This window comes from Gallus gallus, chromosome 1, assembly GCF_016699485.2.
Source record: "Gallus gallus isolate bGalGal1 chromosome 1, bGalGal1.mat.broiler.GRCg7b, whole genome shotgun sequence".
Taxonomy (NCBI): Eukaryota; Metazoa; Chordata; class Aves; order Galliformes; family Phasianidae; genus Gallus; species Gallus gallus.
The window spans coordinates 104,706,913-104,731,144 of NC_052532.1; the positions used below are offsets into that span (position 1 = coordinate 104,706,913).

The following is a 24,232-nucleotide window of genomic DNA, read 5'->3' on the forward strand; positions in this document are numbered from 1 at the left end:
ACCCACTCGGACCCAGAGCCATTTTCCTGATCTACTACCCCCCAAGTTATGGCAAGCCCAAAAGAATGCAGTCCAAACTGAGCCTGCGAATCACAGAGGATATCCTCCAGACCAGCAGCACCACGCAAGCAAGAGGAGATTTTAGAAATACAGTTTTATTAGGGGAAAACACACTGTTCTTAGGAAGCTGATGGGAACACAATTGCTGTCCCAGCCAGAAGTGCCAGGGCTTTTTGTAGAACGATGATGAGAAATAATCAGGTAGAATCAATCAAGCAGAGGGCAGAAATAATTAAGTACAGTTTTGTGAGTATGTGTTGCTGCAAAACGCTCTCCCCAGAGCTTGCAGGGATCTCTGCCCAGGGATTTTGTCCTGCTGGCAAATGAGCTCTGGTGGGAAAGGGATGGCCATGGGAGCATGGAGAACCCAGCACTCCCACAATCACAGGAGGGTTTGGGCTGGATGGGACCTCAAAGATCATCAGGCTCAAACCACTGCCACGGGCAGGGCTCACCAGCTCAGGCTGCCCAGGGCCCCATCCAACCTGGCCTTGAGCGCCTCCGGAGATGGGGTACTACAGCTTCCCTGGGCAGCTGTGCCAGCGCCTCACCATGCCCTAAAGCAAGGATTCCCTCCTAACATCTAACCTAAATTTCCTCTCTTTTATTTTAAAGCCATTCCCCCTTGTCACATCACCATCAGGCCATGCTAAAAGTCGGTCCCTTTCCTGCTTATAAGCTCCCTCAGGTACTGGAAAGCCAAAAGACTCAGGTCTACTCTTCTTTTTCCCCCTTTTCCCCTCCTTTTTTCCTTTCTTTTTTTCTTTCCCTCATTTTTGTAAAAAGCTTCAAAAAAAGAGCACCTGCACTGTGTCATCCCAGAGAATGACATCCTCCTCATCGTGCTGTTTTCGTCATCTCCTTAACAGCCACCGTGGTATATTATCCTTACAGAAACCTGGGTTTCATCCTGTAGAAATCAGTCACCAAAACACTACAGACTCAAACAGAAGAAAGAGTGAACAGCCACGTTAATTGTCAAGGAGCTGGAAAGGTTTCAGGATTAGGGAGGAATATGCAGACAGGAAAGCGCCGAAGTTCTGCTTTTTCTGCTGCCCGCCACCTGACTCTCTTTTTTTTTCTTTTTTAATAAAACCTACTGGTGTAAATTAGACCTTTATGATTAGGTTCATAAAGCATCTGACCAAGTCAGTAAGAGGCTGTGGCTATGTGCCAGAGTGAAGGCTAAAGCAGCTGAACACATCCTGTGTTCAGAATTGCGCCCGTTCTATACGTTGATGCGATTATGCCCTTTATTTAAACTGTAAGACCAGCCTAATGCAACAACTCACGGTGTGAACAGGCACAAAAGCCACCAGCAGAGGCCAAAGGGGTAAAACAGAGCGGGGCGCCCACCCAGCGGGGCTCCAACTGGACACACAACATCAGCAGAGGGCAGGGAGGCCGTGGGTACCGCGGGTGCCCCACGCCAATGTCCCCTCACTGCTGGGTGGCCCTGAGGTGTTGGGACCGATGGGGGAAGTTGTGTCACCCTCCTGAGCATCACACACCACCTGCACGCTCAGCTTTGCAAATGCTCGGTGCTTCCTTCATAACCTAGTAAAGGAATTGCGGTAATATTATTAGCTGGGAAAGGACCAAGCGTGAAGAAGTCACACAAAACCAGGGGCCCCAAGAGCAATTTGACCACTTCTGTTCAGACTGCTTCTGGTGGTTTGCTATAAAGGCCTTACAGCCCGAACCCAGCCTCCCTTCCCTGCCAGTGTCGGGTCTGAGTGAGCCATTTATCCCGCTCGGTGACGCTCAACCAAGTTATGCTGCTCACAGATTGTCACTGCCTCGTCCGTCATTCCAGGCAACACGACACCATCACCTCCAGCTGACCCCTGGAGAGGAGGATTGTTTCAGGAAAAATACTGAAGCCTGTTTATGGCAATCTGCCCTCCAGACAGACGGACCTTGCGCAACGCCACACCGCATCCCAAGACCCACCGCCGCCCAGTGTGAGATAAGCAGCCGCAGCGCAGGGAAGGTGGCAGGGCAGGAACACAGAACGAGTGACTCCAGCAAGGTGGATGGGATCAAAAAGCAGTGCTTCCACCAGTTCTGCAGAGTGAGAGCTAGAGACTTTCGGGTAGGAAAACTTGCCAAATAAAACTGCTAGGAGCCGGACTGCTCGCTGTTCACTTTTGCAAGCACAGCTTCTAGGAAAAGAAAACAAACCCCTTTTGGTCCTCAAGTACAAAACCTGTCCTCGGCTCTATACTCTGTCTGTGCACTGGAACTGTGCTGTGCTGCTCCCCTGCCCCACGAGCCCATGCAGGCAGGCACCAAGCAGGCACCGCTGCTTGAGACCAGCACTGTCTTCTCCCCTCCCTCATGCCTACTGCACACAGACAGGTACGCGTATGCTGATGGTGTCACCTCCCCAGGGTGCCAGGGGACAGACACCCAGCAGTGTACCTGAGAAAGCCAATGGCATCTTGGCGCATATCAGAAACAGTGCAGCCAGCAGGAGCAGGGAGGTGATCATCCCTCTGTATTTGGTACTGGTGAGGCCACACCTTGAGTGCTGCCCTCAGTTTTGGACCCCTCGGTACAAGAAAGACACTGATGCCCTGGAGCATGTCCAGAGAAAGGCAATGGAGCTGGGAGGGGTCTGGAGCACACATCTTATGGGGAGCAGCTGAGGAAGCTGGGGTTATTCAGTGTGGAGAAGAGCAGGCTCAGGGGAGACCTCATTGCTCTCTACAGCCACCTGAGAGGAGGTTGTGGTGAGGTGGAGGTTGGCCTCTTCTCCCAGGTAATAGTTGTAAGACAAGAGGGAATGCCCTCAAGTTGTGCCAGGGGAGGTTCAGGATGGATATTAGGAACAGTTTCTTCTCAGCAAGAGCAGTGAGGCAGTGGCACAGGCTGCCCAGGGAGGTGGTGCAGTCACCGTCCCTGAGGTGTTGAAGAGCCGTGTGGATGTGGCACTGAGGGACGTGGGCAGTGGGCATGGTGGGGGTGGGCTGACAGTTGGACTGAATGATCTTAATGGTCTTTTCCAGCCTTACTGATTCTATCTTCTTCATCCCCTTCTGCCCCATGGCATAGAAACACACGTGGGATGGGGCGGAGAACTGACACAGCTGCTTTTGTGCTCAGAGTCCTTGGGTGAAGTAGCCTCAAGTTTCCAGAGGGCCGTTAATCCATCACACTTTGGCTATACAATTCATACAGATTATTTTTATTCATAATTGAGGTCTGTAAATGTGGAAGTTAAATTATCATTTACAGTGCAAAATGAGTCAGAGCAGAAAAACAGAATATCGACAGCTTTCTCTGCACAGATTGGGAGGAACTGCTGGGGGGGTTTATCTCGCAGCAGCTTTAGGTCACAGCACAAATTTCAGCATCACTGACAAGCTGCTCAGGCCCAGCCACAGGAAACCTTCCCATCTCAGGTGCCAAGCTAATCCCCAAACTCAAGTGCCCTCAGCTGTGTCCAATAATCCCCCCGACCTGCCACTACAAGCACACGCGCAGGAAACCCAGCATTTCTTTCTCACTTGGCTCCTCAGCTGGAAAACAGGCTGATGAGAACACAAAAGAACTGCTCCTTGTCATATGCATGGAGACTCACCTTTCCATTCAAATCAGGATGCTGGAAAAGAGAGAACGTACAGGGAAGCAGATGGCCCTGCGCTGAACACAAGGCGCAATTCACTGGAGGGACTGAGAGTAAGGCAGGGAGCAGGACTGAGCAAGCTGCACATCGATGCCACCACAGAATCCAGTCCCGCCGTAACACATCCCACAGCAACGAGCACTGCCTCATCAATTCACAAGGGAAACATTCTAGAAAGCTTCCTTGCTTTTTGTTCCAATGGCAAAGCAGCATCAGGACGAGCAACGAGAACGATGACAGATTCAAAAACAACTTCTCCCCATCCTTGACAGCCCATTGATGCAGATAGCAGCAAATCCTACAAGAGCAAAAGGATCTTCCCTCCCTTACACTAACCTAGCGTTTTGCTTGGTTGCAAAAGGATATTCAGGCTGACACCGTGCTAGGGAGCGTGGCAGCATGCAGTTATACAAAGAAGCTGGCAAACAGACGTGTCCCAGGACACCGCTACCCAGCCAGGCAGCCAGATTGAAGGAAGAGCAATGGCTGTGATGAAGCTATGCAATGTTAATACGCGAGACCTCTCTGATTCTGCATGGCCAAATATAATTACATGTGAACTACAGGAAAGTTTTAGCGCTGCATCCTCGCCCCCAGGCACCCTCACATCTGGCTGAAGGCCGCCGATACCCACGCCGGCAGGACACACAGCATGAGGCTCCTCACTGAGCCCCTTGGGATCAGCTCTTCCCTTGGCAAGGCAAAACCACCAAGCCAAGCAACAGCACGGCGTGTTGGCTGCTGAGAAAGCAGGCACTGAGAAGATCTGGAATGTGGATAGCAGGAACAAGAAGAACCGCTCCGTCTGCTCTCTCCTCCTCAGGCACCCCGTTGCTGTGAACCCACCGTCTTGGCGAATCCAACCAACTGGTAAGTGCCCTTCTGCCACTGACGCATTAAGGATGCAGAACCTCAGTTAAGGGCCCACATCCCGCAGGCTGTCAGAGCCCATGCTTCAGCTCTGCAGGCCCCCCGTGGGTAGCCGTTCCATGAACACAGCTCAGAGGGAGCACTTCCAAAACGCCTGCAGATACGCACGCAGAGGTATACAAGCGAGGGCCAAAAAAAAACTGGACTATTTTGGAGTATCCACGTTTTAAAACCTGCAGTTTGTTTCTTCTAACCTATCTATTACATATAACGAAAACACAGCTTCTTTTTCCACTTCAACTGGAGCTGTTCCATATTGCATCTGGTAGCTCAGGTCCCACACAGGCCAAAGCACACGCATTATATACTTACGCACGGTCTGTATTTACGCACCATGAGTGTAAGAGTTAAGCAGATGCCCAAATCTCAGCAGGATGGTAATTGATGTTTCAGTGCTGTTTCCAAAGGAGCTTATCTCTGTACCTCTGCACTGAACTATGTGATTTTGTTTGTGAGGCGGCTCAGATCGATGACAGCATCAAGACATCATAAAATGAAGAGGTGAGTGGAACAGGATCCCCAGGACAGTGGCCACAGCACCAAGCTGACAAGAGTTCAAGAAGTGTCCGGACAATGCCCTCAGACATATGGTCTGATTTTTGGGTGGTGCTCTGTGGAGCCCAAAGTTGGACTCAGGGATCCTTGTGGGTCCCCTCCAACTTGGGATAGTCTATAATTCTCCTGTTCTAAGAGTGAAAAGAGGGAACAGCTGAGGCATACACCATAAGGCATGGGTGTTGAACCTCTGGGCTTGCCTGAGCCACGCTGAGTGAAGAGGAATCGTCTTGGGCTGCACATAAAATAGTATTACATACTTTTGTTAATTATATACATTACCTGTTTCTTGAATATTTTTTATTAAAACATGGAAGAGGGCAACAAAAACACAGAACTAGTGGGCTGGACATGTATGCAAGGTGTACCCCATTGCAACAATGATGAAAGCAAAAAGACCCTCCAAAAAGTCAGCGGTATTCTTGCTTGCAAACATTTCTACTGTTGAAGATCCCAAGAGTCACAGCCACTAAATAAATTTAAATATGACCCCACTTTGGTAAAACACCACCCATCCTCCACTCCTACCACGTAAACCCAAAGACCTGACCGGATACTGCCAGACACAGCCACTCACAGACCAGCCTCACAGTCCTCCAGCTTGCCATGACCCAGCATAAGCCTTTGGGATGTGCGGAAAACAAGTGACAGGCAGAACACCCAGATTTTGTTTGCACATTTGTTGTTTCTCTTAATACCAGTTAATCCCAACCACGTGAGCTCCTGCTTGCTCAGAGACCCGGTGAGCACTCTGCCTGGTCTGGGTGATGCAACGGTGCTGCCATCCAAGCAGGAGCATCAGGCGTTGGATGTGGGCCCCCAGAAGGAAAGGGATCACAGCAGAACTGCTGCCTTCAAAATCTGAAAGCCAAAACCCAAGCAACCTACCGTTGCTAAGTAGTGTGTACACGAAGCACTCAAGTACAACAGGCTTGAAAAAGGCAATTTCTTCATCAGCATCACTTTTGTCAGCAAGGGGATGCAAAAAGCAAAGCCACAGTCTACAAACCACCTTCACTGAACGTAACACATAACACGGAGCACATAATGCTCCATAAATGCCACTCTTGAGCTGGGGATCAAGCACTCATCCTCTAATGAGCATTCCCAAACCAGAGCAGGCAATGACCACAGAACAATTACACAGAATCGTACTGGAAATTCCCAATTAGGTACAGCATACAAAAAACGCTTCAAAGAGGAACAAGAACTCCAGAAAAATACTAATTACGTCTTTTCACACCGCTGCAGACATTACTTATTTAAGGGAAAGCATTTTGCTGGAAAACATGTTTGTTTTAACTATATAATTCTGACCTCATCCACAAACAAACGCAAGCAATGGAAAACGACACCGAGGGGCTTTTAAAGCAGAGCCCAGTCAAGGAGAGGAACGCGTGAAGGTAATTAATGCTTTTTTGCAGTCTGAAAGGTATTTATCATTTGGTTTTGCCCACGGGAAATAAACGCTGTCACAATGTGATAAAACACTGTAAGAGAGTAAAATCCTTTCCTGCCTGCCCCATTCTCACTGCTGCCTGGGGAAAAACCTCTGCCTGTGCATGAAAGAAGAGTGGGGAGCCCCAGGGCTGGGCACCACACACCCCCACAGGAGCCATGAGGTCCCTGGGCTGCTCCTGGGATGCTCCTTGTGTGGCTTTCGGTCCCGTGCCCACCCCAGTGGGGCCAGCACAGCTGCTCGTGCCATTGCAGCCAAAGGTCACGCTGGTGTGCCGGGAAAAAGAGGCTGGATATGGCTGCTCCGGAGCAGAAAGCTATCTTTAAGTATAAAAACTTCTCACTTCAGCTTTGTTTCCATGCAGCTGAAGCATCCCGAGGTGCCTGGGGCTATTGGCACAAACATCACACTTGCGGAGCCGTATCAAACACGTCAGCAACTGGACGAGTCGGATCACTGAGACCAATGGCCACACAGGCAGAGCACGTTGCCAACCCAACCACGAGCACCGGGATCCAAGGGAAGGGGATAAGAAGAGACAAGGAAAACATCAGACAGATGCATGGAGAGCTAAGAAGAAAGCTCCATGGGCAATTAAGAAGAAAAAGAAAACGTAACACTTCACATCAGAAGAGAAATCATCATCCAGGCTATTTTATTCCATTAATTTTTAAGCAGTATCACCCACTCAAGTAAAATATCAGATAGACAATTTATATTTTTAGTCTTTTGAAGCAAGCCTTCTTCCGTGAAAAGGAGGACCAATCTCACAGCAATTCATCCACGGTGGAAAAAGAAAGGAATTCCTTCCTTCCCACAGTGAATTCAGTGGCAAAACTCTCGAAATATTGCAAACCAGCTCCAGCAATACATGTGACTTAAAAAGAACTCAGAAGCCAAGGCTTAAACCAAGCCATTGAAGTCAAATACTATCACAGTAAAGCATTCAGTGGTAGAATCTGAGTTTACATTTTTTTCTCTCTGATTTGTGGCTATGCTTTGGGATGGCCATAGGACCACGAGGCAGCTGACATTGGCTTCTCTCCCATGGAGATGCCCCCCACCTTGGTCAGCAACCCAACACCCGCATGCTTTCTGCTGATGTGAGCCTCCACTGCACAGCTGCTTCCTCTTCTCAAGCCCGGTGCCTATCCCAGCTCAAACTCACATTTTCAGTGACACCAGACACAGCACCAGGTGGCTTCTAAAGTGGTTAAGTTGGAAGTTTCCTCTGTCACACAAGGCCTCCTTTCCTTGAGACCTGGGATCCGAATTGACCTCATTAGTCAGAAATCTGAAAGCAAGGAGGACATCTCTCCAGCTCTACAAAGGCCTGGCAGCATAGAGAAGATCAGCTCTCACCATGAGCATCGCATGCCGTCGCAGCTCTCCATCGTCTGCCTTGCTTCAGTAGGGAACTGCTGCTGCCGAGGAAGCCAGGGAACAGCAATTCCATAAAGCCACAACAGAGATGCAAAACTGAGCAACAGCAACAACGCACGCCAAAGATGTGCCCTGCTATTTCTACACAAACTTCTTCTAAAAGGAAAGAGGAAAGAGCAACCTGCTGCTTAAAATAATTCTCTGGAGGCTACGTAAAATCCATCAATTCTTTGCTAAAAGGAAACATCCTGAATGAAGGAGAGGTCCCAGAGAGAAAACAAATAAACTCAGCCCACAACTGCATACCATTTACTTAAGGCCATTGTGATGAACGCACGCGAGCGGTCTTCATTCAGGGCTTCCCCTGAGCATCCAAGCGTTCAACCCTTCTGCTCCTAACACTGAATAAAGAAAAAGGAACGCTCTGTGCATGAGTAACTCCGGATGTAAATATTTATTAAGGACTATTCTCATTGCTCCTGATGGGGGTCATCCACGGTGTGGAGCCATTCAGACCAGCTAGGGCTGCAAGAACGAGCCCCGGCCACGCTCCCTCCTACCCCCGCTCCTGAGCGCTGCCTTTCATTACGGCACACACGGGACTTAGAGCAGCACAATTAAAGCGAGCCCAAACAATCCTATTACGGCGAGGCCGGCTAGCTTCATACAGATAAGCTTAAATTCATACTTAATTAGCTGCTTTAAGAATGCTCAACAGCCTCTTTCCAAGACTAAGCCCACAGAACTGGTGCGACCACCGGATGCATTGCCAACGAAGGGCAGGAAAAACAAAACCCATTCCTGCTGTGGACGAGGCCCTGAGCACCACAAGAGCCTGTCTGGAACAGCATCCCCCCAGCCGTGGGGCCACACAACCCCACAAGGGCTGTAAGGCCAGGCAAAGGCTGCACTTGGCTTTCCAGGCACTGACCTGGAACAGAAACATCACAGATATCAGCCGCCGCTAATACTCGTGTGTGTTAAATACGATGGAGGGGCTACTTTGTGCACTGCTCTTAACCACGTGGGGCCCTCAGGCCACAAACCTGACCCCGCTCTAGCACAAACAAGCACGGAGAGCGTGCCACGCTACATTCAGCTCCAAAAACAGCCAAAGAAGCTACTCGACCAAAGCAGCAGCAGGTTTACTTCAGGCCTTTGGAGTGCAAGCAGGTATTACAACCTGAGTACAAAGAGAGCCTGAAGTGGCAGCAGCCTCCGATAACAAGAGATTAAAACAGACCCAAACAGCAGAACAAGCCTTGGAGGAATTTAAAGTGAGAAACCCAGGACCTGAGCACCACTTTGATGCCATTGCAGCTTCAGCTATGCGGGTGGATGGAAAGGTACTGGAGCACGAATTCTCTTACGGCTTTCTGAAAGCTTTACCTTACTCTTTAAGAAGTTACACCTCTCTCCCCTTCTGCATCTCAGTGATTTATCTACAGCAGAGGCTACTTCTGCACAAAGCCTCCAGGGCAGTGCCCCTGCACTGCAGGATGGCTGTAAACGAAACAGGAATGGGAGACCCAACATTTTAGTATCAGCTGTGAGAAACGGTATTTCAGGTGCAGAAAACATCGGCACAGGTTAATAAAAGAGAAACTGATTCAATAGCTTCAAAAGCTTAGAAAGGCAGAACGGCTCTGCTAATGAAAGAGTTTTTAAAGGAAACCACCTTCTGATGAGTGACACTGCTGCATTTAACTTGAAAGATGAGATTCAAGGTTTGCTGGCCGGTGGGTGGAACTCCATTGATATCACCTGTCCTGCCTGCTCACACGGAGCCAGGGCTTGTTTTATGGCACTGCACGCTGTGACTTCAGCCTGCAGCTTGCACTGGCTAGGAACAGTGAGTCCCCAGCAAAGCATTAAGGTCTATGGACTCAGCCAAACCTTCCATCTCAATATACCACCGAGTCGCAACAGCCATCGAAGCAGTCTTGAAATATGTAATAGTGCATGCAAGAAATATGCTCCATTTGCTCTGGGAAACAGAGCAAATCCTGGCACTCCCTAATTCTTTCAGAGATGTGGTCACTTTCTCAAGTCTCAAGAAAGAGAGGTGATTCCTGTGGCACTTAGCTCTCAGCACTTGGCAGGAGAAGGGAGAAAACTCAATCTACCTCAATGAGGATCTAAAGACTGAGAGGGAAGGGAAGGTGCACCAGGAATCCCTGGAAGCAAAGCAATGAACAGATGGGGTGCAGTCAGGAGGGAGGGGAGCACCTCCTGCTAAAACAAGACAGGCAAGCATTTAGCGGGCAGATACTGCTACAGATCTGAGATTTATTTACTTATCACAGTCAATTGGAGGGAAGGGAAAAAACAAATAAACCAACAACCCACACGCATCCCTCTCCTTTGCGACACTTATGGCGTCTTCCTATTTTGCATGGCTTGTGACACCACCGAGCAAAGGGAAAGCCCAAAGCATCCTGCAAACAGAAAGAAGAAAAGCTGGTCTTTCATGGGATAAAAGAAGGCAGAGTATCTGCCCCGAAGTACAAACAGGTTCGGGCACCTACTCTTGAAAGATAAAGGCCGTTTCACATATAATTCCTCCCACCATCTCAAAGCGGCTTTAAAGTACTCGGGGGAAGGAAGGAAGAACGCGTCAAGAGAAGACTGTGCATTTGCATCAGGCACTTTGATGGCACAAACACTTCTGCATACCCACGCTTATTAAAGTGATGGTAATGGCTGCCACACACGAGTACATGCAGACTGCAGGCTCTGCCAGGCACGGTGTTCTGCCCGTGCCACAAACAGCTGCCTCATCTCCTCCACGCAGCTCAGGCTCACCAACCTCACTCTTCTCTTCTCGTTTCTCTTTTGCTAAAGCTGCACAATTAAGCTATCACACTCCTCTCGCTAACTCCTCCAGACTGCAGACCCAGTCCTCTCCTACTGCAGTTTCAGCTCAAAGCAATTCTTGGCACAGCTCTCAAAAGGAAGCAGTTTCAACACCAAGGCAGAACCAATAGCAGAAGAGCAAGAAGACAACTGAGCGACGTGAAAAGTGATGCTCAGCATCACAGATCAGATAACGAACATGCTTGCACTGGAAAAAAAAAAACCCAATCCGATTTCCAACACGGCAACCATTCCTAAGGAACTTTCAAAAACGCTTCACAATTCTTACTGCTTTGTTGAAAACCCTTGAAAAGTACACAAAATGCCTTCTGCTTGAGAGAAGCTATACATGCTTTGAATAAGGCAGCCACCAGCCCTAATGAGAGACTCTGTCGCAGACATCGTGGTGTATCTTCATCGCTTCCATCATTTCTCCCCCTCGTGCCAGCCCAGGCCGCGCTCTCAGCAGCTGCAGCAGGTCTATTCAGCATCCTTGCAGCTGAAAGTTGGCTCCGTGTATAAACAGGGTCGCATAATGCAGATGCCTTCAGAAGACACCCACCCAGCAAGAATGCTGACAGACTCCCCGTGTCTGCAGCTGGATGCTGAGAAAACACTTTGATGAGCCCTCCCCAGTTGAGAGAGGAACCGACACACGGCAAGAAGCTTTCCAGCTCCAAAATCTGAGGTGATATGGCCCAGAAGACAGCAGAATCAATAGGTCCCTCGCTCCTGCGTTAGTCTGTGCGCGTGTGCAAATACCACAGCACCAAAACTGGGCTTGAGGAGCTGCTAATCTTGCTGCTCTTTGGGTCTACAGCCTCAAGCAGAAGAATCCCCAACCCAGGACGTTTGCATTACTCTGCTGCCCGCTCCCGTTGTGCTTGCCAGGAGGCACCATGCATGAGCTCTTCTCTCTTGCATCCATCACAGGAGCGACCTCCTTGCAGACTGCAGACTGACTCTGCAGACCTTGAGCGTTTGCAGCAGGCAGCTCTCCAGAGGCACTCGGTGCACAGCCATTCCCACTGCACGTGACGATTCCCATCGGGGTGTCCTCACTCCCCCCAGGGAATTTGGTAAGGATTTCAGCTGCCGTAGATCCTGAGGGACCTCAACCAGCAGCAAAACTGTGCTCTTGCTACTGTCGTCAGCCCCTGCGGCACACCAGCAGGGCACACATCATTCTAGAAAGAAAGATCTTTTCTGCTTATGGCACGGTGCCCCACTGTCACCGCTTCTGTGTTTTTTTCCTCCCACTCCAAGGTGAAGCACACAAGCTGGGTGAGATCCAAGCCCTTCCAGCATCACAAGGTGGGGAACACAGCCACCTGAAGCACAGTCACTTCCTATCATCCCATAGTCCAAGGAGATTTGGGTGCTCTGCAGAAGTTAGGTGCAGCTGTAGAAGCAAGTCCCAAGCTTTGTTTTTAAGAACAAGGTGCAGTCATCTTTTCAGCTGCTCCCACTTCAGGGCAAAACAAGCAACAGGCGAAATGCTGACAAAAAAAAAAAGTCATTAAACTTGTAGGACTGCTCCATTTGAATGGAACAATCCCAGACAAAGAAAAGGAGGATATTATCCAGACAAGCCCATATTTCATGTCTGAGCTAACAGTCCAGATTAAGAAAATGAACTAGAAGGGCCGGGGCCAGAACAGCAGCAGAAACCTGGCTGCTCAGCAGTGAATAAGCAAATGCCCAAGCTCGCCTCACCCGTGTTTCAGGTGCCCAGCAGCAAGAAGAGCACTCGCTGAGGCCAGGCTGGATGAGGCCCTGGGCAGCCCAACCTAGTGCCTGATCTGCTGGGTGGCAGCCCTGTCCGTAGCAGGGGGCTGGAACTACATGATCTCTGAGGTCCCTTCCAACCCCAGCCATTCTGTGATTCTAAGCTTTTCTGAGTTGCTTTTCCATCCAGCAGTGGTCTGTACTTGTCTGACACGCCAGCCCCACACAGACCCGTGGGGAACCCAGGGGGAGAGGAGGAGCCCCCAGCACGTGGGGTTTCCAGCCACATCCCTCCCACTCCAGGAGGCTTCATGGCATTAGCAACTTAATTCTCTTTAAAGGCAAAGAAAACTAAAAGGCACCACAAATCAGATGGGAACAGATGAAGTAGGTGGGGCTGGAGCAGGGGCTAAGGGAAGCCTTCTCCCCACCACAAAAACACAGCTTATCTGTCATAGCCCAGGGGGTCTCCTCTGAGAGAAAGAAGGGGGTAAATGTCTTTTTGGCACTTAGTTAAAAAACAAGTTCCAATGTCACATCTTCCATGTGGCTCCTCGCTCCCCCTCAGCCTCCTTCCCCACCACTGAGGCAATGGGTAAGAACTCAGGCCAGATCCCAGCCCACAACATGGAGGAAAGGTGAGGGAAGGATCCCCCATTACGTCAGTCACTGGGCATTCAGTCTGCCTTCAAGGCAAGCAACGCACAAGCCTCAAAACTGTTCTTTTCCTAGACTAAGAAGAGAGAAAGGCATTTATCAGCGTTAAAATATGAAGAGCAGAGATGTGTTTTTTAATTCACTGTTACGGACAAACAGACAGGGAAAAAGGTCTAAACCCAGAAATAAACCATGAGGGCCAGCACCAGCATAACTCTGACCACCCAGGCCTCTCGAGGGGCCTACATCAGGTACACCCCCTTCCTCATACAGCCTCAGAAGTACACCCAAACAGGCATCTCCCTCCGCCTGCCCACACCAGGCCGAGTTACAGCCTTCCAGTGAACAGAAATAGAAAAGATACTGAGTTTCCTCAGTAAACCACCAGTCAGTGTATCTTTGAAGTCATAACGCTCCATAAACATTTAGCAATTTCCCCCCCCTCGCCTAGCTCCTTCCCATAAGCTTGGAGCACCCAGAAATGCTCCTGTTAACCACAGACGGCCCGAGCAAGCTGAAGTGAGCAATGCAGCTAGCCAGCCCAAGCACCTCACAGTCACATGCCCCAGCAACTGCCTGCAGAAAGCTGTGCACAGCCCTCTGCAGCTGCACTGGGCCTTGAACATGGAAATTAATTCACCCCTGTCCCAAGGCACAGAAAAGCTGCACCCACAACGTGGACACGGTCAGCGATGCAGTCTGCTTTTCTCTCCCCAGGCCTTTTCCCAGCATGGGCCCCGCACACAACCTACACCTGTATGGATGGATGACGTGTAACAGTGAGCTGCCAGATTTCAAGTTCACATTCTCCGGAGAGAACTGCACGCAGTCATCACAAAAAGTGGTGCAGCCCATCAGAAATTAAGTAAGAGGGGAATCAGCACTTGGGTACCGCTGTACAGGAGGATGCAGTCTCCTGTGCCCTGGAATGCACACACAAGGACATGAAATCCCTTACACCACACTATTCAGCACAAGGCCCCTGCCTTTCTGCTTGTATGGCAAGCCACCAGAATTCCCATATGAATTTCTAGGCATCACCATAATACACTAAAAAAAAAGAATGGGGAAAAGAAAAAAAAACCATCTCCTAGGAATGCTAAAAATGCATCACATGCCCCAACCACAAACTACTACAAAGCAGCTGCAACTGTGTAAGGAAAACACCTCTGTGCAATGGGTTGAAACAGTGAAGCCCAAAGTAGCAGCGAGGCAAACCTTTTCTTGTGACGAAGCCACCATTCTCTCATCCTTCAACTGTTGCTATGCTGGAGATAGAGAGAGGCAGCCAGACAGCACCTGAGCAAGGCTCACCTTGGCTATCTACTGGCTAGGCAGGTCAGAGCCATGGACTAACCAGAAACCCACAGCCACCACGATCAGCAGCAGGGGCAAAGCAAAGCACCGGGCTTGTTCAGCCTGGAGAAGGCTCTGGGTAGAACACATTGTGGCCTTCCAATACTAAACAGAGCTTATATACAGGAGACAGATGGACTTTCTACGTGTTCTGACAGCAATGGGACTAGGGGGAATGACTTTAAGCTAAAAGAGGAGAGATTTAACTTAGATGATAGTGGGAAATTTTTCACTGAGAGGGCGGTGAGGCTCTGGCACAGCTGTCCAGAGGAGCTGTGGTGCCCCATCCCTGGAGGCGCTCAAGGCCAGGTTGGATGAGGCCCTGGGCAGCTGAGCTGGTGGGGGCAGCCCTGCCCATGGCAGGGGACGGATCTTTGAGTTCCCTTTGAGCCCAAACCATTCCGTGATTCTATAAACACCCCTCTCACCTGGTTCTCTCCAGAATGCGTGACTGCAACTCTTTGCCACCAGCAGCCATGAAATACGAGTTGAAAGCTGAACTGTTTTCATTTGTGAAGCATGGATGGCAGGGTGAACTGCCAGGAGACAATTCTCTGTAGCACAACACAGCACATCCCTACTCTCACAGCCCCTTTCAGAAAGGATGAGTGCCTTGTGTCTACACACATTAGGAGGGTTCCAGATGAATAACTGCAATTAATCCATTACTTAATGTAATCATTTCTGGGCAAGCAGCATTCCTGGACGTTTGTTAATAACACATCTGTTCTCATGCCCTCCTCCTTATGAAAATTTAACCAAGAAAAATAAACTGAAAAATGCTCAGGTAGCATCAATTACCTTATTTAAAGGTACGAGGAAGAAGGACTCACCGCCGAGGCCCCAACCACCAAAGCTATTTGCCACTGTGGGCTCAGCTTGCTGGTGCAAAGCCCAGCCTACCCCAGCAGACAGCAGTGAAGATGGGAATGTGGGCAGTAATCGAGACGCTTCAGCTCTATGTCTCACTTAATAGGTTTGAGAAAGACACTTTAACACTGATTTCTTTTTAAGTCTCTTAACAGGGGGGAGAATATTCCGGAGTGACAAGCCCTGAAGCAAAAATTACAAACCTATAATTTGAGCTCGGGAGCAGTTGGTATAATTCACATCCAAGCCACAATGAGAGGTCCCCAACTTTATCAGCTATTATTACTCAGTAGACACACAAAACAGCTTTGTTCCAAACTGAAAGCCACAACTGCGGGCAGCAGTAATTGCTACCAAAGGCCAAATACATAACCAGGCTTACCGTAGCAAGTGCTCTCCAAAGGGAAACATAAGAATGGATGCAACAGTCCTACCATCTTCACTGACATCTTTAAAAGCAAGCAAACAAAAACAGAAAACAGGACTGCGTACCCCAAAGGAGGGGCTAATATAGAAAGGGCGTCCCAAAGAAGCAGTTGTTAACTACTGTGGGCTTAATGCACGCCTAATGAAACGTTCTGTTCATTGGTTATTGAACTCCCATTGGCAGTTTGAGGGAAAGCGACACGCAGATAAGATGAAATGCAATCAGTTTATCTCGAGATTGCATACACTTCCACGCTAATCCTCAGCACGTTCTTCCCAGCTGATATTAAACAGCAGATCCATTAGGACTAAACGCTCACTTGCTTTTTTTTTTATACAGAACTACATAGCTAAGCAAGCCTCGAAGAAAAGAAAAAAGAAGGGTATTCGTACAAAGCGACTTACTTGTCTGGTCTGCTCATATTCATTTAGCACTGCACTTAATGATTTTGGCAGGTAACTGTGTCAGCTCAAGTTTCCTTAGTCACTACCCTTTGCAATACAAGAGCACGAAGCAAGCATGGTTTTAGCACTGCACGGCCTAAAGCAACAGAACAAGCTCAGTTCTCTGAATCACGAGGCGAAATCCCGATCCCACCGACTTCATTAGCCAGCAGTCCTGCCATTAAATTAACCCAACTCGTATGGCTTTCCCAGGAGACGACAACGGCCAAGCGAGGAAACGTATTCTGCCAGTAACGAGTCTGGTAGGATTCAGGGGCAGTTTTTCCACGAACACAATACGTACACTTAGCACACGTGCAGTTTTAACACTCGCCATATAGGGAGCGTACAGCAAACAGAAGCTCCTTTTGTCATCCCCCGCTGTAGGAGTGCAACAGGTTTTCTCATTCTCACGTGCCAAATTTATAGGAAAGGTTTCCCTTCCCACACCCCATACGTTACACTGCAGCATCCCCCCCTCTCCCAGCAACAGCCTCACCTCAAAATACTTCTCTAGCAGTCCACTTTCTGTATGGTTATGCACTTTATTTCTTGCCTCTCTCACTTACCTTGCCTGATAGGGAATCTGAGTCGCTCCGGGAAGATGCTTAGCCTGCTTTTGCTCTGTGTCACATAGCTCGGTCGCTGACAGCGCTACACCTTGCCGCACAGCAGATCCCAAATCCTTCCCATCAAAAGCCTCCCAACCCCAACAGCGTGATGTGATGCCAAGGGAAAAATAAATTAAAGCTGACCATACCTGCAGATTTGGGGTTTGGGTTTTTTTGAGGGGAGGCTGATTTTTGTTTGTTAGTGGACGCCAGTTCTTCATCTGGTTCTGAAACTGAGTCAGGCAGCTGTGCTACCCAAACACAAGGGCAGGTCCACAGTGAAGGAACATGCAACACATTGAGGCCTCACACGAGTTATGTAGATGTGGATAAAAACAGACAGGGCATGAATTAAGGCTTTAAAACAACCATTTCAAAGAGCAGCAACGCTCTCTGGAAACTCAGTGTGAGGTACTCCACAGGCTTTGCGATACGCTGTTGATAAGCACAAAGCAAAGTGATTTGAGGAGCTGATGCGACCCATGTCATGAGTTGTTGGCCTGGTGTATGGAGGTACAGCCCCACTGCATGGTGTCACTAGGGGACTGCGCCCGCCCCACAGCGAGCCAGCAGGTAACAGCAGGCACACAGCTTGCTTTGGAAGAAGAAAGGGAACCAAGCGTGATGGGTTAAGGCAAGAGGTCATTCAAAACAACAAGGATGCTGCTGCTATAATGGGCCTGACAGCCAAGCAGGACCCGCATCCGAGCAGGAACTGCTCACACGTGCTGAAAGCCCGGTGCCTGGCAGCACGTGGCTCATCAGAGGGTGGAGAGCCACACACAGGGCTGACGTGACTGCAAATCCAGAGGGTCCGGGCGGGCTGCTGTACAAAATACTGCAAAAAGAAAGTCAAAACGCACAGTGGATCTTTCTTAACAGCACGGCACATTTCCTCTCCGTTTTTCTCTACGTGTAAAGAGGGACGAGATAAAGAAGATCAAGGTATTCACGTTCTGGCTGACTAACACTGATAAAGCAGCACGTCACGGACAAAGCAGTAGGCCACAGCTTTCTGGCATGAGGTCTTAAATCTTCAGATGTTTTCAGTGAGAGATGTTTTCCAGCTGTGGTTCAGCTTTAGCCTAGAGATATGCAGTTGCTCTACAAAGGTAGTTCCTAAGAGTACTTCTACAACAAAGGGAGAGGAAGCTCCAGCCATCCCACAGTGCTAGCGCCAGCCAGGCTGAGATGAAACAGCAGAGCACAGACTGATGGGGATGAGGGATGAGACGGGGTCACCCATTTGGGAAAAAGACTTCTTTCCTTTGGCAGTTGGGTTGCAGCTCTCCCACGCAGGCCATGGAACACACGTGGATTTACGTGGGGAGAACAGAAGAGCAGCTCCTAGTTGAAAACAATCATCAGAGGGCTGGAGCACCTCTCCTATGAGGAAAGGTTGAGGGAACTGGGCGGGCTTGTTTAGCTTGGAGAAGAGAAGGCTCCGCAGAGACCTCATTGCGGCCTTCCAGTACTTGAAGGAAACATATAAACAGGAGGGGGAATGGCTGTTTATGAGGGTGGATAGTGATAGGACAAGGGGGAATGGTTTTAAACTGAGACAGGGGAGGTTTGGGTTAGATACTAGGAGGGAGTTTTTCCACACAGAGGGTGGTGACACACTGGAACAGGTTGCCCAAGGAGGCTGTGGATGCCCCATCCCTGGAGGCATTCAAGGCCAGGCTGGATGTGGCTCTGGGCAGCCTGGTCTGGTGATTGGAGACCCTGCACATAGCAGGGGGATTGAAACTCGATGGTCATTGTGGTCCTTTTCAATCCAGGCCATTCTATGATTCTATGAAAACATGTTTTGAAATGGAAAGAGAAGTGCCTTTGGCCAGAAAGCAGGCAATGCTACTGCAGCCCCTCCGCCCTCCCTACTGATAGAGGGCAAGTCTGCCCCCACCAACGAAAGGGGAATGGGGCAGCCATCGGGGCACACCCCAAACCTCTCTGCCATCATCCTGCAAAGGGAAGGACAGCCTTGCCCTTCAGAAGTGCACACCCTTTATCCGTGCAAAGTAGCCATCAATGAGCACCCGACTGCCTCATGAGACATCACTTATAGGGAGGCAGAAGTACACTGCCAGCACCCGTGACGTGATAGCAATAACTTTAAAATGATGCTTGATGCTTCTGTGATGAAGCTATTTTCAGGTGCTTTGCATCTTCTCCAGAAAAGTCAGTCTCCGAATAAGAAAAAAAATAAAAATAGAGAGTCGTGACTGTTCTGAGCTCAGCTGCAAGCGTGTAATCAGTTCAGGTGTTTAAATGATTTATCCACGAGGAAAAAAACTGTTTCTAATCTTAGGAACAAAGCATGTGAAAGGGAAAAAAACGATTAAACATAAAGACGTGGTGAATAATGCAAAGCCATACAGTTCTCTGATGCAGAAGGCAACTGTGGCCAAATGTTTCTCAGTAAAGTCTTTTAAACACAACGTGTTCCAAATATGCATATTATTGCAGCGTGCACTGCAAAATTCAAAATATAGAAAATTGCAGTTCTGTTTCCCAACCTTAAGACAAAACAATTGTTTTCAGAGAAGCCTGCTAGGCTTACATGAGAACGTGTGACATCCCACACTCTGGAAGAGGCCATCTCTCATCATTTATCTGCAGACGTGGCCCCTTGCCTTCCGTCTTCCATCTTGCCTTTCTCTTCCTCCATGCCTCTTTGCGCAGCCAAAGAATCACATCACGGAATGGTTTGGGTTGGAAGGGGCCTCAAGCCCATGCCACCCCAACCCCTTCTGTGGGCAGGGCTGCCCCCCACCAGCTCAGGCTGCCCAGGGCCCCATCCAACCTGGCCTTGAGCGCCTCCAGGGATGGGGCACCACAGCTTCTCTGGGCAGCTGTGCCAGCGCCTCACCGCCCTCTGAGGAAAGGACTTCTCCCTAACAGCTAACCAGGTCAGCCCTGAGGCACACAGCCCCGTCCCTCCAGTGCCTGCATCTCTCAGGCAAGAAGTTCTTAACACAAGCCTGCTGTAATGTTAATGGATTGGGGATTTTGTGCCAGCTTGCAGATGCCCAGTTGCTCCAAAGACTTGGCTTTAGCCACCGAAATTAATGGAGAAGGTCAAGAAAGAGGTGTGTTTATATTGTGCACTGGAGAAAAATAAAACTACATGTCCTGTTGCCAAGATGGATGCACCTTCACAATGCAGAAGCCCAGCGCCAGCACCTTTATTTAGCAAGGCTTAGCCAATTAAGCTGATGGAGTGGCATTCACTGGTAGCTTCTGAGTGTGCAAGAAAATTGGAGTTTTTACTCCAGCAAAACAAATGTACCTCATCTCCCACTTTGTTATCAGCTCTCTCTGCTCTCCCACCCAGCACTGCTTGCCATGGGGGTGGGATACAGCTACGGAGGACATACTGCTCCTCTACGCACCATCCAAAAACACCAACCAACCCAGGGCTGGGCTGACCGCAGAGAAAACAAAATCCCCACCTTTGTAAAGGAGACCCAGTAAGAAGTTCAAGGTATTTCAATTCACTTTGAGCGCTTAGCAGCTGCCGTTTCAATCATTTTGTTCCCATAATGTGGGCAGCACACCAAAGACCGCAAAGGTTTGGGCTTAAGTTTCATTTAAAAACCATCTCGCAGGAGAAGAATCGTTCCTCCATTTTATTAAGCAAAAGCCATAGGCTGCTGACAATGCTATTACGGGCGGCAACATCAATGGAACGTTCATATATATATTTATGTACATAAAGTAAATAAAGAAAAAACATTAGGCTGGAAGGTTACTAACACTAATAGAAAGGGAGACCCTGGAGACCTTCTGTTTGCAATTCCTTTTCGCTCAAGCCAACACTTAAAGCCTCCTGTCTCAGATTCCCAGGCAACCTGCAAACCATTTTACGGCATCATTGCACAAAGCAATCCCACTATCCAGTAGAGCAATTTATAAGGGAACAACATCCCCATTACTTTGAAAATTCTCCACAGAGCAAGGAGAAAACCCACAATGCAGATGCATCAACTTCTTCTGAAAGTAACGCTGGCTCAAATTGAGTTATAATGGGAAAGTGACCTGTTTTGACGCTGAAGGTCTTTGGCATTACTGCTCAGAGCAAAACCATCTGTGAAACTGCAAGAGAGACCCAGTTTCGCATGGAGCGGCAGCCAAAGAGATAATAAATATATTAAACAGCCTCCGGCACCGCAGTCTGCCCAACTGCTCCCAGACATGGGGGGATCCTGGGCCCCCGGCCCTCGTAGGAGCAGCTCTCCAGCCACAACAACCCTTCATTTCACGTCTGCTTTCAGCCTGCATCAGCCCTTTTACTCCTTGCCCAACTGCACTCTTGTCATTAGCTCTGGTTGTAGATCCAGATGATGTAGCGCTTCCATTCCACTTCTCTTTTCCCTTAACTGAAGTGCCTTATGCTATAACTCTAAGGGTCATTACTACTTCAGGGGCTGAAAGTTCCCATTCTCACCGCAGAAGTACACATCTGAAGAAGATCTGCTTGGTCATTTAAGGTTTTTTACATGTATTTTCAGACAAGCCCAGCTGCGTTTCTAACAGTAGCTAAAAAATACAGAATTTAAGTAGGGAAAATTTGCTGTGACGCTTCATGTTTTAGTCAACAGCCTTCCAAGATGTAAACCTTCGGTTGCTCTGGAAACTGTAACTTGGACACAACCATGTCTATACATCAACCCCCTGGCTAGAAACGAAAACACGTCAGCAACACCACAACGCTCGGGTGACAAAGACTTAACAGCGAGCATTACGTCCTAACGCTCACCTGAGGAGGCTGCGTCCCACGGAAGAGCTCAGGGGTAGCAGGGACCTACCATCCTCACCGTGACCCATCAGATGAAGGGGATGGGAATGCATGTGCTTGCTTGCAGGATGAGCCGGGGGTTCAAACACAGGGGGTCTGCTTGTGTTCGTGCTGTGCCAGTGGCACCTGAGCTGGAAGCGAGGGCTCCTACCAAAAGGAGGGCTCGGAGGGACAGGGTTGGGGCACAGCGCCTTCAGCTGCCGGAGGTGGGGAGGGAGAGAGGGGGATGCTCCAAAGAGGAGCAGGAGGAAGCGCCGGGCGCTCGTGGATGAGGGTCCGACACAGCACAACACGGGAAGCCAGATAAAGAGAAAAAGGATGGGAGGGGGGATAGATAGATAAATAAATAAATAAGGAAAATATTGCATACGTAGACAACGGCCTGAGCGCCGGTTGCTGTGGAAACCGTAACTTTGAATTCTGTGGCTAAAATCTCTAGCATTTCTATTTATACCACGCCGCTCACTACAGCACGAGAACTTTGTACGAGGCACAGGCAGCACCGGTGTCTAACAGGTGCTGCCGGCACCCCGGTGGGGGCTGTACTGCACCACCGGTCCCATCCAACAACGTGTCACAAGCTCTTCCCAACGTTCCCAGGCACGGAACGACAGCCCAACCCCCTCCACGAAGGTCCATCCTCTCCCAAGCAAGGCCAGGTCCATCAGCGGGGAGGTGCTGAGTTGGACTCGCACAAACCTGGCCAAAAAGGCCATTTCAAACAGCAGCACGCCTTGTTTCTTTTAAGGCAAACGCAGTCAGAGCCTCGCTTCAGTTTACCAAGGGACAGTTCTCAAAGCCAATTGTCCTTAAAGATGCTGAACGCTCTATTTGTTTAGAGGCTCCAAAACACGACTCGGTCATTAAAGCAAAGACCACGGGGACAAAGAGGTTACCAATTCAGCGCTCGGTGGGGAGAACTCCCTTTCTAAACGTTTCCCTTCCGCACGAAGAGCGCGGGACCGCGGCCTGGATGGGACGGAGCCGTCCGTGCCCCCCTTGAGCCGCGTCTCAGCCCGGGCAGTACGGCATCGCAGCGTGCCACGGCCGCCGCGGCACACGCGCAAAGCCAACAACGGCACCGTCGCCGAGCTCCCTTCCAGCCCGAGCCGTACCGCGGCGCTTCCCGCAGCCCGCGCACGGAGCGGCCCCCAGCCGAAGCGCTCGAGGTCTACGAGGAGAGCCGACGCAGAAGCCGAGCGAAAGCGGCGCCGCTTCCCAAGGTCACCCGCACCCCCCGGCCCCGCGGGACCGTCCCACGGGGCTCGGCCTGACCCGCGGTGCCCTACGGAGCGCAGCCAGGGGGGAGCGGGGAAGGTGCCCCGCACGCCCTTGTCCCGTCATTTATCCCGCCGCGCGGAGCCGTCGCCGAAACTGACAGAAGCCCTTTCACGGCGCGGGGAGAGGAGGAGATGCTCTGACCGCGGATGGGGCGCCCGAGCCACCGTCACCTCACGCCCCGCGGCTGCTCCTCGTTCATTCCCACGCGTTCTCCCAGCTCGGCACGGCACGGCACGGCCACCCGCTCGCCGCCGACTCCCCCCTGCGCGGCGCCGGGCCGCCCGCTGCCGTCCCCTCGGCACCTCCCGCCCCGCGGGCGCACCGCTCCGGGCGCCCGTTAGCGCCGTGCCCGCGGGCAGCCCGGCGGCGGGGTGACACCCGTGAGCCGCGATGCTCGAGGACGGCACCGCCGGGCCGAACCGCGAACAAAAGCGGGGCCGCGACCGGGAGCCCACCCGCTCACCCGGCGATGGTGTGGAAGCGCGGCCCGCCCGGGCCCCCCAGCGCTGGAGGCGGCGGGGGGCTCTCAGCCGCCTGGCCGGGTGTGCTGCGCGTCTCTGCGCCCCGGGGCGAGGGCGCGACCCGTCCGCACTCACCTGCCCGGGCTCGGCGCCGCCGCCCGCCCCGGGAGCCGCTGCCCGCCGCCGCCGCCGGGCGTCCTCCGCTCAGAGCGCGCCGCCACCAATAGGCGCCGCTGCCATATTGTTACTGCCAGCGCTGCGAGGGGCGGCGCCAGCGGGATCCTTGGAGACCGGCGGCTATTGGTTCTCCGGCCGGTCAATCCGAGCTGAGCGAGCCAATGGGAGGCGGCGGCGGCGAGCAGCGGGGCGTTCGGAGTTGGAATGTTGTGTGACAATGGCCCACGCGGCGCCCAGGTGGGAGGGGAGGGGCCGCTCCCCCGGGGGGCGGGCGGCAACGACGAGGCCACGAGCCGCCCGCCCGCCACAAAAGCGGCCCCGCGCGCCCGCCCCGGCCAATGAGGCGCGCGGCTGGACCCCACCAATCCGGGGGGCTACGAGGGGGGGGGCGAAGTTGGCGCGCGGCGGCGGCGGCTCTCGGGATTGGCTGCGGGCGGGAAGAGCCACGCCCCTCTCGTCGCCCACCGGCACGCTGGCGTGCGAGGGGCCTCGAGGTGCCGCCGTCGCCGTGGGGAGGTGCGCAGCTGTGGCTGCCGTGAGCCTCAG

General features: G+C 51.0%; 1 protein-coding gene across 6 annotated transcripts in view; it reads right to left on the reverse strand.

Moving 5' to 3' along the window:
• Window positions 1–23,761, reverse strand: part of TIAM1 (T-cell lymphoma invasion and metastasis 1) — a 175,202-nt gene extending 151,441 nt beyond the window's left edge. For all 6 annotated transcript variants that reach the window (XM_015299682.3, XM_046900829.1, XM_015299661.3 and 3 more), the window contains exon 1: window positions 23,645–23,761. The gene's annotated coding sequence lies outside the window, so the exon portion shown is untranslated. The remainder of the gene's footprint in view (window positions 1–23,644) is intronic.
• Between the last annotated feature and the right edge of the window lie 471 nt (window positions 23,762–24,232).